The 13402-nt window shown below is 36.1% G+C and overlaps 1 protein-coding gene across 10 annotated transcripts in view; it reads left to right on the top strand.

The window, feature by feature from the left end:
- The window catches only part of LOC102529502 (uncharacterized), a 208564-nt gene that overhangs the window by 95981 nt on the left and 99181 nt on the right, over positions 1–13402 (top strand). Inside the window, exon 3 of one of the 10 annotated variants that reach the window (XM_072976516.1) lies at positions 5337–5371. The exons of the other annotated variants lie outside the window; for them this stretch is intronic. The gene's annotated coding sequence lies outside the window, so the exon portion shown is untranslated. The remainder of the gene's footprint in view (positions 1–5336; positions 5372–13402) is intronic. 10 annotated transcript variants of the gene reach the window in all.

The following is a 13402-nucleotide window of genomic DNA, read 5'->3' as shown; positions in this document are numbered from 1 at the left end:
ATATCCAGTGTAATGATTTCAAAGGGACAATCTTTTCAGAATTCACTTTATTGTTTTCATCAGTGATAGAGGCCTTGGATAAGAATCCTACTCTTGAATTCCCTGGTATTGCAGCACTGTGGACTGGGCTTTTAGTCATTAAGAATCTATAGTACCTTGAGGAATAAAGGAGACTTTATTTTTATTAGGCAATCTTGTGCAAGCTTTATTTCTCAAAGCTATGGACATGCTGCCAGTAATGGAGCAAAACGGGGGGGGGCGGGAAGCATTTAGCAGAAGAACCCAGACATCACTAAATATTAAGCAAAGCAGGGAGAGAATTAGATTGGACAAATGATTAGGAGGAGATAAGTGACAGCTCAGCTGTAAGTTTCCATTTTGGTTTCTATGATTTTGTTTTTCTGTAAAAGGAAAAGGGATGGGAATAACAATTGAGAAACTTGAGGAGAATCACTGGTGGAGATTTCTGGAATGAAGAGGTATCAATTTTCTTCTTTGAGTAATTACACTGCTTCTTTTTACTACAGAGAGGAGGGTGTTTCTTCTCCTATAATGACAGGAGAAGATGATGACAGACGATGTAAGGACCTCACAAGCTGAAGAGGGTCCCAAAGTTTTGGGAGGAGTTGGCAAGGACTAGTTCTACTCCATCAAAGCAGGAGCCACCCAACTCCAAAACAGAGCAGTTCAGTGAGCTCCCCCAAGACAGAACTTTAGTCAATCAAGAACCATTATTTTACTTATTTCACCTAAGATCCTATAGATTTCTGATCATTGTGAATTAAGATAGAAAAGTGTTATTTACTTGAGTTTACAAGTGTACCACAGTTATCCTCAAATGTGACTCATCATATGTGATAATAATAAAAATGAAATCAAAGCACAGAAGTGATAAGAGATAAGTGCTCCTGACTCAGATCCCAAGTCATTTCAGAGTTTATAGAGGAATTCTTGCATCATGACCTTTGTCACATGATGACAGATAAAGACCCTTTGTGATCTATTGGCAATCCTTGAAAATGTTCACTGACAAATCGTTACGGATTCAGATGGTCATTAGGAGAGTTTGAACCCATAAATCATGCTTTCTTGAGAATTATATCAACTTCTGTTCCTCAGTTTTGTATATTTGAAAACAATAAAAAAATGTTTTTCTTCTGTTAAAAAATCAGAGATTTGTAACAGGAAGGAAAAACTATCATTACAAAGAAAGAACAAAAGAAAAGGAAAAGGAAGAAGGGAGGAAGAAAGAGGAGGAGAGGGGATGGAATGGAATGAAGTGAGTAGGCTGTCTTGCTTCTAAGAGAGGAGACACATTCAGAAGGCAAAAGTCTTGTTCAATGAAGGCAACACTGGACAGACTGATATGATGTAGGGCTTTCTGTTGAGAATATTTCAACATCATTTGGAATTATCTTTTGTTTTGTTACATAGGAAATGAGTTTTAAATTAAAACTTGATTACAAACCTGGCAAGTTAGTGTTTCCAAACAACTGTGCCTTCCTGGTCAACAAAGAAAAGGTTCACTTAAAAAGAAATGACACCATCATCTCATTCAAGGTAACTGACTGGAAAGAAGTGTTTTCTGTTTCTCCAACCACAAACAATTCAATGAAAAAACCAAATTGTATAAGAAATAAACATAAAAGTAAATACATTAGAATGTTGAAAAACAGGACTATTCTACCAGCAGATCTCAAAGTAAATAGTTTTTGAAGGGCGTAAAACAAATGGAAACAGAATGAGAGTGAAATTCAAGTCAACTGAAGAATCTACAAACTGCATAGAAGCAACAGAGATGATGTCAAAGAAAAAACAAAAAAAAGGATTTTCTGAGCAAAACCTTGGACTGATCCCAAAACCTGGCATAATGGAGCTACAGGGAGTGGGTCCTCCTTGCAGTGAAGTGGTGGTTAATTAAAGGATGTGACCTGTATGCCAATACTACCACTCACTGCATTCATAATCCTGATTTTCTCTAAATGGAACACCAAAGCCAATGTATGGAGGAACTTACTGCAATTTGCAGGGGTGGGAACCACCTTCTCCAGAAAACAAACAAGGAAGAAACTTTACTTGGTCACAAGCCCCATAAATTTCCTGAGCAATCACAAGAAACAAACTTCTGTAATCCAAAGTGGCTTTAAATGCCAGGCAAATCTAATTATCATTTAGCCTGAGAAAATACACTCCCAGTTATTAATTTTGTTTAAACCAGATTCTCATTTAAAATGTGATCAAAACAAGAAAGACATTGAAAACTCAATATATAACAGATCTAAAAATTAAAATATAAAGGAACAGAAGAAAACTTCAGCATGATTATAATTAATATCCTCAGAGAGATTTCAAAGAACATTAAAAAAAAAAAGCCCACACTAAAAGCAAGTTGCTATGGAAAGAGAAAATTCAGAGTTCTTTTGGTTTTATAAAATACAAGTAACAGTATATAAAGTAGGTAGACAGAAAAGTAACTCAGAACTGATAATTAAACACTAAAGTAGAAGCAGAATCATACGATAAAGGCAGATTAATAGTAAGAACAGCAAGAACAACAAGAACAAAAATGACACTGTCTTCAAGGAGGAAAAATAATGCTGAACCCTCAGTTCTTCATAAGAAAAAAGAAGGAAGTGTAATTCAAAAGAAAATGGAATAATTTATTTAAAGTTCAGGAAAAAAATGCCTTCCTTGATTCACATACCTTTGAAAATATCTATCAGAAATAAAGTCAATAAAGATGTTTGCTGTGGATGAATTTTCTCAGTTTTGTCTGCAAATCACATTTAAAAATGTACTAAAAAAAGTTTCCATGCACAAGGACTGTGACCTCAGAGTGAAACCTAAAAATAAAGGAAAAAATAAGAATAAATAGTAAGTCACAGGTTAATATGTGGAAAAATTAGAGTATTAATTATATAAAATAGCAAAAATAATTTGGGGTTTAAGATTTTAGAAGTAAAGTACATAAAAAATAACAAAAAAGAGGGGTTAAATGGATTTAAACTTTTCTAAGTTTCATTGTTTTGGAAGTGGCTAATGTATTAATCTATATTAGACATTAATGATCAAGATTATTGTTGTCAACTCTAGGGTAACTACTAAAAAATAGTGAAAGAATATGTATCTAACTATCTCATAGAGAAAAATTAAAATGAAAAAGAAGAAATTTTGATTAAACTAAAAAAAGGCAAGAACAGGAATAAACATTAATAGACAACATGTGAGAAAAATAAATAATAAAATGGTAAATTTAAATCCAAACATATCAGGAACCACATTAAACTGTTAAAAGTATTAAAAGATTATCAGACTATATACAAAGCAAATTTTCATGATACACTGCACACAAAAAAAAATCAGGCCTTTAATTTAAGGGTACAGAAAATTTAAAGTAGAAAGATAAGAAAATAGATACCATGCATTCAGCAGAGGAAAGCTAATATAGTTATGCTAACATCAAATTAAACTTTAAGGCAAGAAACATTACTAAAAATAAAGAAGAAATAATAATAATAATAATAATTTAAAAAGTGTCAATCAAGCAAGAAAATAAAAAATTTCTAAATGCCCAAGCTACTAGTTACATAGGTTTGAAATATTTAAAGTAATGGTTGAAAGAAGTAAAAGGAAAAGCAGAGAATTCCATTATCATACTGGGATATTTTAATATACTTCTATGAGTAACTGCTAGCAAGCCAAGCAAAAAACAATTCCATAAGGATATAGAATACTTAAAATGATTAATCCAGTTGACTTCCATGGAACACTGCACACAGCAAGTGCATTCTGCTCATAATTTCCAGGTGCAGGTGAAATATATACCAAAATTAAACATATTCAAGGCCATAAAGCTGGTCTCAACAAAGTTTAGAAAATTGAAATAACACACAGAATATATTTGGACAATAGTGGAATTAAGCTAAGAATCAATTTAAAAAAAAAGAAAAAAGAAATATGTTAGAAATCAAGTAGTGCTTTTCTAAATATGAATCAAATAGGACATGATAAAAATTACAAAAAAATTTTAACTGAATGATAATGAAAAGAACAGGTCATAAGTGGAAGACATAAAACTCATATATAGTTTTAAATTAATATATTAGGGAAAAAACAGCTTTCCAGTCTCAGGTCTATTTGCACAAGATGACTAATTTTATAAAAAGAAGACAATCTTAACCCTCAAATCTATCTGGTCTTTTTGGACTTTCTGGTTGATATGGGTGGGGATCTGGAGAAGAGAGTGGTATTACTGGAAAACATATTTTGTTTTATTTTAATCCAGAGAGAATGTTTGCTATTTTATGCTTTCTCGATGAATAGTCTCATTCTTACCATTATGACAATTGAGAAGACTTAACCAAAAGAAGTCTTCTTTGTTTTGGTTTGTTTTTCGCTTGTCTCTTGTGAGTTACCCTTCTTCACTAACACCTGGTTTTGTTGAGACAGAGGGCCTGACAACACATTTCTGGTCCTGCTCTTCAAAGTGGCTGGCCACGAGGATTCCAACCCCACATTCCCAGAAAGGAATATCCAACGAAGGGGATGCATTTTGCCATTCTCGTGGTCCTCACAGAACAAGAAAAAAATCCTCACTTTATTCCTCTTAGATGTTTTCTTCTTTGGTGTGCTGTAAGACTTGATCCTTGTCTTGGCATCACAACAGTGTGTCTCTGCAAAGGGTGAAGAGGGAGTTGCTTCTGAAGGTCAGGGTCAAAGACCTGGTCTGCTGATCAGCTGATCAGGATGAGTTTTTTCCTTATCTTGAACTTCCCTCTTAGCTTTTTGAAAATATTTGTATTCTCTGATCGATTCACTTACAGGTGGAGGGAGAGGACAGGGACTTAACCCAGGGGAGCAGAAGGGCAGGAGGCAGAAAGACTTCCAACCAAAGTGCACAACAACACACCCCAATACAGTGTTTAAAACATTTATTAGTCATAGAAAACTTTAAAAATCTGAACAATATTATTTTTCCTGTCCCTAGGGAAAAACATTGCACTCACACAAATACAAATATTACAAACAACTTCAAGGCATTTCTAGAATGCCGAATGCCTCATGTCCACGTCCGAAAATTGATTTCTGGACCTCTGGCTTTAATACTCATTAAAAAAAAAAAGAGGCGATGGCAGGGTTGGGGGAGAAGGAGAAGATTAAAACTATCATAAGAAAGTGAGTAGAAATAGATATTTTTTATTATATCAACCCACTTAAATTAAGCTCAGATTTTTCAATATCTTCCCAGACTCAGCACCGAGCATTTAATGCCATGAATTGTTCTTCCTCCACTTAAAGAACTGTCATCAACAATGCCTTTCTTTTTTCCTTTGTAGCCTATTCACTGAAGCAAGACAGTGAAACGAGAAAGGTAAAAAGAAATCTCATCGCATTTAAGATCATGCACTTGATAAAACTGTTTTCTTAACCAGACAAAGTGTGAAATTCTTTTCATGGTTTTTAGTTTAAGTAATTTGATCAGATCACCATTCAGCATGTCACCCAGAGCTGCTCCATTACACTGAGTGCTTCCCCAAAAATGTTTCTTCCCATCCAGCTTCTTCTCCACTGATGGAACAAGCAGATTAACAGGATTAGGTGCCTTTCATTTGTTCCTTTTTATTTGGCAAGACTCTATTACTCATATGCTGGGGAAAGCTTTCTGTTAGATTTTTTAAATGTTTTATTTTACTGTTCTATTTTTGAAAGCTTCAGATTTTTTCCCTACCCACCTCCACCCCTTTGTGAAAGTCTATATATCTCAGTAATACAAAAGATAATCTGTAAAATTTTTTCACCTCTAACTTGGTTAATGCTCAAGAAAACACCATCTGATTATATTTATTAGCATTTGCTTTCATTCTGTAATATGGGGAACAACAGACCTTAGGATTATGTCCTCTGAAAGATGCATCTTTAATCAAGAAAGTGTATTATTTTCCTCTGATTCAGGATTTTCCACTTCAAGTCCAAAAGATAGTTGGATTAAGTTCTTGATTTGGAGAGAAGAGAAGAAAATAGAGAGGGAATAAAAAGAAACAAACAAAAATAAACAAAATGATTAAGTAAGTAGCTGCTATGTTTCAAAGGATACATGAGAAAATGTCATTCTTCTTCATTTTATCTTCTTGTCAATTCTGATACAGGGATTTGTAATCCAATTCTACATTTATTAGCCTATTAGCAAACTAGCCATTGATGGCATCCTTGCTAAGATTCAGGGGGCTCATAGCTCCCTCTCCATTACCATGGTACTGGTACCCTGCTCTCCTTCACTCCATCCCCTCCTTGGGCCCAGCTTGTAGCCAGAGAGCATCTTGGGGAACTTAGCTCACCCCTCCCTGTTGAGTTGACAACCTCTGGGCAATTTAAGGATGAAATCTGAATCTGATTCAGCTGCTGGGGCCCTCCTTGAGAATGGGACTCCCCACTCAGAATCCCCACTTTGGATTCTGACTCCTGGCATCCAAAGTTGTGAAACACTCCAACCTGTGAAAACACCCTGTAACCTTTAGACTTCACTTTGTCACATCCTTCGACTGTCCCTCAGCTCCCTGTTGTCTTTTGTATTTCTCTTCCAAGCTGGAATGTTTTTTGAGTGGAAGAATGCATCTTCAATGATTACATGAAGACAGCAGACATAAATTGTGACTGTCCCACACAGACTCGGACCCATCATTGTCCTAGAGCCATACTGCTTTCCGTACAGCTGACTGACTTTGGTCAGTAATAATCTTTGGGCCCCTGGGTTCAGAATGTTTTCTTCTGGAGAATGCCGCTTGCCATTATTGAACGCCCCAAGGCACTGCCACCCTATAAGTCATTTATATTAATTCTTGGCTTGGTGTTTCCTAAGTCATGCAATTATGGTAATTATCCAAAGAAGGAAGAAATGTTCATTAAAGTGTTCATTTTCCACTTGGTGCCAAGACTAAGGCAGACATGTTTTCTTATAATCTCCCTTTTCCAAAGGTCATTTCTTCTTTTCCTAGTCTGCCTTTCCCTCAGTATGTAACCCATCTCTAAGGAGGGAAATTCAAGTTCTTACCTTCATCTTCTACATGGTCAAGGCCTTGTCTTCTATCCCTGGGCAGCCAGTCCAGGACAGCTAAAGCATCAAAGCTTGCTTAACACTCTGGGAGTATCTTGTATTGCATTTATGTATTTACACACTTGCTTGCTCACATACTTAGGGAACTTCCGTATGTACTTAAAATTATGTTTCTATGTTTTATCCAGTATTTCTAGATACTCAGTATGAAAAGTGTATTCAAAACATTTAGTCTTACCATATGGTTATAATCAGAACTCTGAAATATAATGTTTGTCATAGAGTCAGTTCTCTACTTTCTAGAAATTTCCTTTACCCTTCCAGATCTTTAACATGGGAAATCATCAAAATCTAGAAGGGAAGACTTTTTTTTAAAACATTTTTTTACATATCTTAAAGGCTTTTTTTTATTTTTAACTTTATTTTGAAAAGATGTCAAACTTACAGAAAAGTTGCAAAAACAATTGAGTGAATTCCCAAATACTCATCAAGATTCACCACTTGTTCTTATTTTTGCTCTGTGTGCTTTATCACTCTCTATACCATATATACTATTATTCTTTTTAATAAACGATTTGAGAGCAAATTGTAGACTTTTACCCCTAAATATTTTCATCTTCACTGCTAACAGTAGACATCCTCTTAAAAAATCACAGTACAGTTATTAAATTCAGAAAGTTTAACATTGTTAAGTTATTGTTATCTAATCTGTGGTTCATATTCAAATTTCACTAATTGTCCCAATAAAGCTAGAAGGGAAGACTTGTAGAGTTAAAATTAAAGGCCCTTCTAAAAGACATCATGGCCCCTAATCGTTCATAAAACCCGTAAGAGATAGTAAGAGGACAGAAACTGGATGAATTAGTAATTCCCTGACTTTGAGAAGAGAATCAGATACCATCCTAAGGAAATTGGAGTCTCCAAATTGTGAATTGGTCAAAATGCAGAATTCAGGACAATTTTTATAAACCCTAATTTCAGTTCCTTTCTTCCCCCTCCTTTTCATTCTTATTGCTTTTCTTGTTGTTTTGAGTACAAGTCTTTCTACACCTATATGAACTTGCTCCACCAGCAATATTTTATCTTTCTCAGTGGTTTATCTGATTTCCAGAAGCAAGATTCCCTTTAACCACACTGAAAAAGTTGGTCTGTATGCTGCCTCCCCTTCATACCTTCATCTTCCTTCCACTGGCTGATAAAGTTCTCATCTCCATAATCTAATACTGTGTATTGACCAGCACTGGGCCTCTTATTTCCAGGGTAAAAGCAAGAGGTAGATGGTGAAAGCAAGAGGTAGATGGTCATTTTTCCTAAATTCTAAATTATAAGAATAGTAAGACACATTGGGCTATATTTTCAGTGTTATCTATAGTGCTGGCTCCAAGATGAGAGATGTAGCTAAAATATTTTTCACTTATTACACTCAATACAATGTAATACTACCGTAACATGTATGGTATATAAATGGGTTCATTGATAGCTTTTTAATTCATATGTGTTTTTCTAATTTTATATTCTGAGAGGAAAGCATTCCATTCATTCCGTAACAGCTCTTGTTAGAGTTTCATCAGACCACAACAGTTCTCTACAAAAATCAGCTCTCCTGTGGGATGGAGAGAACCATATAAGTTTAAGAGGTCATCGAATTGAGCCCATGTACTGAAATGTACCATGCACTTTAGCAAAAAGTGTAGAAGTATTAAGACAAACCACAACCCACTTGCCAAGAGATGGAAGCAAATCTGTCAAGAAGACATTCCTCCTACTTATACCAGACAGCTCAGGAGAGCCTCCCAAAGACTAGCAAAGATAAGGGTGAGCAATCCACTTTTGCTTCTACTAAACCAAGAGAATAAGAGAAAGAAAGGCAAGTAATTCTGAATGTAGACAAATATTTGTACTAAAATCGTGATTTCTCAAAGATAAACTTTTTAAAACTTTTCACAGGATCATCGAGAAATGTGATCCTTAACTTCAGTGCCCCTCAAGCCAGAAATGGAGACTTTTCAGAGTATATTCTACCTACCATAGAGGGGAAACCTACCATCTCTAAAGATAGACATCAGTTAGAAGCTTTTTAACAGCTTTGGAGGGCAGCATTTATCTTGTTGTGGTACATCCAGCATCCATCAGACAGTTTCTTCTAGACCAAAGCAGAACATTTCTAACACAGCAGTTGTATCTACAAGCTCTCTGATCTGAGTCATGTAAGATGGGTTGGGACTAACTTTGAAAGTAGACAAAGACCAATTTGTAAGAACAAGTACAGAAAAGAGTGAAGACAATGAGGAATTTTCAACTTCTCTGGGGAACTCATTTGGGCTGGGAAACTTTTGAACTTCCCCAGATGCCTCAAGCATGAATTTCCCTCCAATAGAAGACTGAGATTAGTTTATAGTTTTACATTGCAAACACACAGGGAAGTTTCCCAACACCTTGTCTGACTTGTTGAGTATTCAGCCAGCAAATTTTTAACAAGATTAGTAAGGTGCCGTGTCAAACAACATTTGAAAGTGTTAATCTAAGACCTTTTGAAATGTAAGTTTATTATAAGTTTCTCCACCCCTAAAGGAGAACCTAAACCAGGCTGGTAGGCTCTCTAATGGGGGGAAATGGTTACTTGACAAATAAATCTGTTGCATTTGGTGCTGGAGGTCTAGAAACTAGTTCTTCAAGTAAAGATCAGCAACTACCATTTTTATATATAGCAACTACTTTGTGGATGGGCCTAATTAGAGTCTGCTATAATATAATGTTGATTTAAATATTTTAAGCAGAAGATAAATACTTTCAGACTATGATTTGTTTCTTCAGGGAATTTTATTAACTCCACACACATGGAGACCCAGGGTTTACTTCATTTTATCTTTGGAAAGGTCAGCCATCTTCTACCCCAAGTGTTAGTTCATTTGCTAAATCAATGAAAATTTACTCCTGAGAGGTATTTGATATTTGTCCTACACTAAAACTGCTCCACTCTCAAAATTAAAGATTTAATTATCTCCATAGCTTTGGTTCTTAAAATCTCTTGTACAAGTCTTTCCATGAAAACAACTCATCGTCATGAAAACTTCCAATCCACTGACCACTCCATTTCCATTAGCTCCGCCTTTCTTCCCTTCTTTATGATAGTTCTTTTTTCCTTAGATTCAAATTCACAACCCATCACTACAGTCAACCTCTTACAAACATTCTTTCTCAGTAATTGTTCCTCCATCACAGTCACTTGGAAAATAAAAAGTAGCCATTAATCTAATGGCCATTTGACTTCACCATGTCCAAAATTATACAGCTAAGAATTGTTGAAGAAAATCACAGAAAAGGTGATTCAACACCAGCCAAGAGTCCAAAATCATTTCTCAGTAGCCTCAATAAAATTAGTTCTCTCTCTCTCTGTCTTACCTCTTTGATGTATCTTTGGTATTTAGAAAAGTATGCATGTTTTGTTGTAGTGGTTTCATTTATAACCCTGTTTCAATAATTATTTATCCATGTTGAAACTTATTCCACTTCTTGGAAGACGGTCTCATGTCTTTTCCTTACCCCTCAAACTCTACACTTCCTTGTCTCTGCTGTGCACGTTACCTAGTACTGCACTGACACAGTCCTCAGACTGTATCTGATTTTCCTGTTTCCTTTACCCAGACTGTATTTCTCTCCTCTTGTGAAAATAGAGGAAGTATTTTTTTTTTTTTCTAGCCGATGAAGAATCTGCTCATCTCAGCCTTCCAAGGACTTTCCTGGAGTGACTCTTCTCTCACCTAAATTCTCATTCTTTCCTGTTAACTGGATCTTTTTCTTCACACAAGCAAGCTCTAGTATCTACCATTAAATAAAATAAAGGTAAAAAGGAAGAAACCCTCCTGATTTTCTGTTCTTCTCTAGATTCTCTCACATTTCTCTGATCCTGTTAAGGCCACATTTTTTTATGTTGCCAGCTCATTATCTCTTATCTACAATTCCTGCTTACTACCTGACTCATTTCAGTCTGGTTCTTTCCCTTACCATGCCACTCAGTCTGACTGTGCCAAGGTCATCCATCAGTTACCTACATGTTGCCAAAGCCATTAGTCATTCTTCATTCTGCTGCGTACAAGTAGCAAATGAAAGGCTTGACTACCCCTTGCTTCCTGCAAGATTTTTCCTCTTAAGGCTTTCCCTGTACCATCTACTGTAGATAGATGTGTACCCTCTAAATTAGTATGTTGAAGCTAAACCCCCAGTATGACTATATTTGGAGATGGTGTCTCTAAAGAAGTTGCATTTCTTTACACTAACGAATCAACAGGAAAATAAAGTAAAGAAACAATCCCTTTTAAAATACCACCCAAAGTAATAAAATACCTAGGAATAAATCTAACCAAGTAGGTGAAAGACTTACTCATGGAGAACTATAAAACATTGATTAAGGACATTAAAGAAGACTTAAAAAAATGAAAAGATATCCCATGCTCCTGGATTGGGAGAATCAATATTGTTAAAATGGTCATACTGCCCAAGACAATCGACAGATTTAATGCACTCCCTATCAAATTAGACAGGACATATTTCACAGAACTAGAAAAAATAATCAAATTTATATGGAATCACAAAAGACCCAGAATTGCCAAATCATTACTGAAGAAAAAGAAAGAGGCTGGAGGAATAACCTTCCTAGGCTTCAGACAATACTACAGAGCTACAGTCATCAAAACAGCATGGTATTGGTACAAAAATGGACATATGGACCAATGGCACAGACTGGGCGTTTGAAATTTGTAGATACTGACAGGTATATATAGAACAGATAAATAAGATTATACTGTATAGCACAGGGAAATATATACAAGATCTTGTGGTAGTTCACGGTGAAAAAGAATGTGACAATGATACATGTATGTTCATGTATAACTGAAAAATTGTGCTCTACACTGGAAATTGACACAACATTGTAAACTGACCATAACTCAATAAAGTAAAATTTAAAAAAAGAGAAGTAATTAAGGTTAAATGAGGTCATAAGGGTGGGGCCCTGATTTGATAGGATTAGGATCCTTATAAGAAGATATACCACATGTGCTCAGAGGAAAGCCTATGTGAGGACACAAAGTAGGCTCCTGGGAGCAGGAAGAGAGCCCCCACCAAAAACTCTCCATATTGGCATCTTGATCTTGGACTTCCAGCCTCCAAAACTTTTAGAAAATGAATTTCTGTGTTTCAGCCACCCAGTCTGTGGTGCTTTGCTATGACATTCCTGGAAGATGGAGACACACCTTCTCTGGAGTTTCTTCCAGCTCTTTCACTGCTCTTTTATAATTCCAGCTCCTCTGCCCTCATGTTAATACAAGGATTTCTCACAGCTGAATCTTTATCTTCCTCTTTATATCCTCCACGAAAGCAATCTCAAGATTTTCTGTGGTTTTTAACTACTATCTGAATGCTGATGACTCCTACAACTGCAAACAGCCTAAATGGCTTCTGAAATTCACAAAATTTCATATCCAAGCCCTTAGTGACTGAGAAAAGAAAAAGCTGAAAGATCTCACTGGCTCCTAAGTTTCTGCCCGGAAATGACACACTCCCATTCCCATTCAGTTCATCAAGGCAGGTCACCTGGCCATGTGTGACTTCAGCACGTGCCTGGAAAAAGAGAAAGGATCGAAATTCATCACCAGTGACTACAATAACCCCAAACCTGTTTCTCCTCTGTATTGCTGAGGGATCCTCTGCACCTCAGCACTCACACCACTGTTCACTCAGTTGCAAAAGTTTGTTGGCACACTGATTCCTTCCTTTCCTCATCCCCCACGTGCAGTCCTTTGTTATCCTTTGCATTCTTCCTTCTAGAAATATCTAGACTACATTTCTTGGCAAATCCATGTAACTTACTTAGTCCAGGTCACTGCCATCTCTAACTTAAATCAATACAATATCATTATAACTGAACCTCCCACCTCCTCTCTTTCTTTCCTTTGCCCTGCATTTTCTACTTTGCCCTTTTCTAATCCACCTTCCAAATTTCAGGTAGAATGATACGCTAGAGATGAAGAAAGAAAGTCAGCCATTCAGTAGCTCCCATCACCATCTCCCGGCATGTCCTGTACCATTTTTCTCACTCACTGTTCTCCATGCAGGCTGGCTTCACCTGCTTTGCCATCTTCCTGACATGCTTGCCTCTGGCTGGTCCCATGGCTATATCCTTCTCATCCTCAAATACCAGCTTAAATATTATTATCTCAAGCAGGATTTCCCAGTAATCTTATTTTAACAGTGACACCCACCCCACCTTCTTATTTCCACTACAGAATATGGTTCGTGGTTCTTTAATAAATTTGCAGTTGGTTTGCACTTACATGTGCTTATCTGTTATTT

The sequence above is a fragment of the Vicugna pacos genome, chromosome 14, assembly GCF_048564905.1.
Source record: "Vicugna pacos chromosome 14, VicPac4, whole genome shotgun sequence".
Taxonomy (NCBI): Eukaryota; Metazoa; Chordata; class Mammalia; order Artiodactyla; family Camelidae; genus Vicugna; species Vicugna pacos.
The sequence above is the reverse complement of the archived record's forward strand: the minus strand, read 5'-3'. Positions and strand labels throughout refer to the sequence as shown.